The 4,119-nt window shown below is 37.7% G+C and overlaps 1 non-coding gene across 1 annotated transcript; it reads left to right on the forward strand.

The window, feature by feature from the left end:
• Positions 1-2,961: 2,961 nt before the first annotated feature.
• On the forward strand, positions 2,962-3,069 carry LOC112724522 (small nucleolar RNA R71). The gene has a single exon (XR_003163680.1). It is a non-coding gene; the product is annotated as a small nucleolar RNA R71 (small nucleolar RNA).
• The last annotated feature ends 1,050 nt before the right edge of the window (positions 3,070-4,119 follow it).

Raw genomic sequence — 4,119 nt, forward strand, 5'->3', positions numbered from 1 at the left:
CAGCCAGAAAATACCTGAAATCACAGAAAAATATACAAACTCATAGTAAAGTTCATAAAAGTGAATTTTAAATAAAAACTAATAAAAATATAATAAAAACTAATTAAAATATACTGAAAACATACTAAAAATAATGCCAAAAAGTGTATAAATTATCCGCTCATCACAACACCAAACTTAAATTGTTGCTTGTCCCCAAGCAACTAAAAATCAAATAGGATAAAAAAGAAGAGAATATACAATGAATTCCAAAAACATCTATGAAGATCAGTATTAATTAGATGAACGGGGCTTTTAGCTTTTTGCTTCTGAACAGTTTTGGCATCTCACTTTATTCCTTAAATTTCAGAATGATTGGCATCTATAGGAACTCAGAATCCAGATAGTGTTATTGATTCTCCTAGTTAAGTATGTTGATTCTTGAACACAGCTACTTTATGAGTCTTGGTCGTGGCCCTAAGCACTTTGTTTTCCAGTATTACCACCGGATACATAAATGCCACAGACACATAACTGGGTGAACCTTTTCAGATTGTGACTCAGCTTTGCTAGAGTCCCCAATTAGAGGTGTCCAGGGTTCTTAAGCACACTCTTCTTTTTGCTTTGGACCTCGACTTTAACCGCTCAGTCTCAAGTTTTCACTTGACACCTTCATGCCACAAGCACATGGTTAGGGACAGCTTGGTTTAGCTGCTTAGGCCAGGATTTTATTCCTGTTGGCCCTCCTATCCACTGATGCTCAAAGCCTTGATCCTTTTTATCACCCTTGCCTTTTGGTTTAAAGGGGTATTGGCTTTTTCTGCTTGCTTTTCTTTTTTTTTCTTTTCTCTCTCTTTTTTTCTTTTTTTTTCGCCTCTTTTTTTTCTGCAAGCTTTTCACTGCTTTTTCTTGCTTCAAGAATCAATTTTATGATTTTTCAGATCATCAATAACATTTTTCCTTTTCCCATCATTCTTTCAAGAGCCAACAATTTTAACATTCATAAATAATCAAATTAAAAAATATGCATTGTCAAGCATTCATTCAGAAAAACAATAGTATTGCCACCATATCAAAATAACTAAACTGTTTTAAAATTTGAAATTCATGCACTTATTTTTCTTTTTCAATTAAAAATATTTTTCATTTAAGAAAGGTGATGGATTCATTTTCATAGCTTCAAGGTATAGACACTAAGACACTAATGATCATGTAATAAAGACACAAACATAAAGCATAATTTTCGAAAAATAGAAAATAAAGAACAAGGAAATTAAAGAACGGGTCCACCTTAGTGATGGCGGCTTGTTCTTCCTCTTGAAGATCTTATGGAGTGCTTGAGCTCCTCAATGTCTCTTCCTTGCCTTTGTTGCTCCTCTCTCATGGTTCTTTGGTCTTCTCTAATCTCATGGAGGAGGATGGAATGCTCTTGGTGCTCCACCCTTAGTTGTCCCATGTTGGATCTTAATTCTCCTAGGGAGGTGTTGATTTGCTCCCAATAGTTTTGTGGACGAAAATGCATCCCTTGAGGTATCTCAGGGATTTCATGATGAGGAGTTTCCTCATGCTCTTGGTGAGGTTCTCTCACTTGCTCCATCCTTTTCTTAGTGATGGGCTTGTCCTCATCAATGAGGATGTCTTCCTCTATGTCAATTCTAGCTGAATTACAGAGGTGACAAATGAGATGAGGGAAGGCTAACCTTGCCATAGTGGAAGACTTACCCACCACCTTGTAGAGTTCTTGGGATATAACCTCATGAACTTCTACTTCTTCTCTAATCATGATGCTATGAATCATGATATCCCGGTCTATAGTAACTTCAGACCGGTTGCTAGTAGGAATGACTGAGCATTGGATGAACTCCAACCATCCTCTAGCCACGGGCTTGAGGTCATACCTTCTTAGTTGAACCATCTTTCCTCTTGAATCACTCTTCCATTGAGCGCCCTCTTCACAGATGTCCATGAGGACTTGGTCCAACCTTTGATCAAAGTTGACCCTTCTAGTGTATGGGTGTGCATCTCCTTGCATCATAGGCAAATTGAATGCCAACCTTACATTTTCCAGACTAAAGTCTAAGTATTTCCCTCGGACCATTGTAAGCCAATTCTTAGGATCCGGGTTCACACTTTGATTATGGTTCTTAGTGGACGTCCATTGAAGTCTTCCTCAGTGGAGATCACTGCCTCTTCCTCCTCTCCAGGTTCGGCCATGTGAGATGTGTTTATGGCCTTACACTCTCTTTTTGGATTCTCTTCTGTATTGCTTGGGAGAGTACTAGGAGGGAGTTCAGTAATTTTCTTACTCAGCTGACCCACTTGTGCCTCCAAATTTCTAATGGAGGACCTTGTTTCAGTCATGAAACTTTGAGTGGTTTTGATTAGATCAGAGACAATGGTTGCTAAGTCAGAGTGGCTTTGCTTAGAATTCTCTGTCTGTTGCTGAGAAGATGATGGAAAAGGCTTGCTATTGCTAAACCTATTTCTTCCACCATTATTGTTGTTGAAACCTTGTTGAGGTCTCTGTTGATCCTTCCATGAGAGATTTGGATGATTTCTCCATGAAGGATTATAGGTGTTTCCATAGGGTTCTCCCATGTAATTCACCTCTTCCATTGCTGGATTCTCAGGATCATAAGCTTCTTCTTCAGAGGAAGCTTCCTTAGTACTGCCTGTTGCTGCTTGCATTCCAGACAGAATCTGAGAAATCATATTGACTTGTTGGGTCAATATTTTATTTTGAGCCAATATGGCATTCAGAGTATCAATCTCAAGAACTCCTTTCTTCTGAGCCATCCCATTATTCACAGGGTTCCTTTCAGAAGTGTACATGAATTGGTTATTTGCAACCATTTCAATGAGTTCTTGAGCTTCTGCAGGTGTCTTCTTCAGATGAAGAGATCCTCCAGCAAAGCTATCCAATGACATCTTGGATAGTTCAGACAGACCATCATGGAAAATTCCTATGATGCTCCATTCAGAAAGCATGTCAGAAGGGCACCTTCTGATCAATTGCTTGTATCTTTCCCAAGCCTCATAGAGGGATTCACCTTCCTTCTGTCTGAAAGTTTGGACTTCTACTCTAAGCTTGCTCAATTTTTGAGGTGGAAAGAACTTTGCCAAGAAGGCATTAACTAGCTTTTCCCAAGAGTTCAGGCTTTCTTTAGGTTGTGAATCCAACCATGTCCTAGCTCTGTCTCTTACAGCAAAAGGAAAAAGCATAAGTCTGTAGACTTCAGGATCAACCCCATTGGTCTTGACAGTGTCACAGATTTGCAAGAATTCAGCTAAGAACTGATGAGGATCTTCCAATGGAAGTCCATGAAACTTGCAATTCTATTGCATTAGAGAAACTAATTGAGGCTTAAGCTCAAAGTTGTTTGCTCCAATGGCAGGGATTGAGATGCTTCTCCTATAGAAGTCGGGAGTAGGTGCAGTAAAGTCACCAAGCACCTTCCTTGCATTGTTGGCATTGTTGTTTTCGGCTGCCATGGTTTCTTCTTCCGTGAAAAGCTCTGTTAGGCCCTCTAAAGAGAGATGTTCTTTAGCTTCTCTTAGCTTTCTCTTCAAGGTCCTTTCAGGTTCAGGATCAGCTTGAACAAGTATGCCTTTATCTTTGTTCCTGCTCATATGAAAGAGAAGAGAATAAGAAAGTAGGGAATCCTCTATGTCACAGTATAGAGATTCCTTGAGGTGTCAGAGGAAAAGAAGAATAGAAGGAGGAGGTAGATGGAAGAGAATTCGAACATATAAAGAAGGAGGGAGTTCGAATTGTACCTTGAGGAGGAGTGTTAGTCCTTTAAATAGAAGGATGTGAGAAGAGGGGAAGAATTTTCGAAAATAAATTAAAAAGATTTTGAAATTATTAAAAGAAAATTGAAAATTTGATTTAGATTTTCGAAAATTAAGATTTGGAAAGAAATTAAGTGATTTTTGAAAAAGATTTTGAAATTAGAAATAAAAAAGATATGATTGAGAGTTAATTTTGAAAAAGATGTGATTGAGAAGATATGATTGAGAAGATATGATTGAAAATCAATTTAGAAAAAGAAAGTTTTTAAAATTAAAGTTGATTACTTGACTAACAAGAAATTAAAAGATATGATTCTAAAATTTAAAGTTTGATCGTTTCTTAATAGG

Source organism: Arachis hypogaea, chromosome 11, assembly GCF_003086295.3.
Source record: "Arachis hypogaea cultivar Tifrunner chromosome 11, arahy.Tifrunner.gnm2.J5K5, whole genome shotgun sequence".
Taxonomy (NCBI): domain Eukaryota; kingdom Viridiplantae; phylum Streptophyta; class Magnoliopsida; order Fabales; family Fabaceae; genus Arachis; species Arachis hypogaea.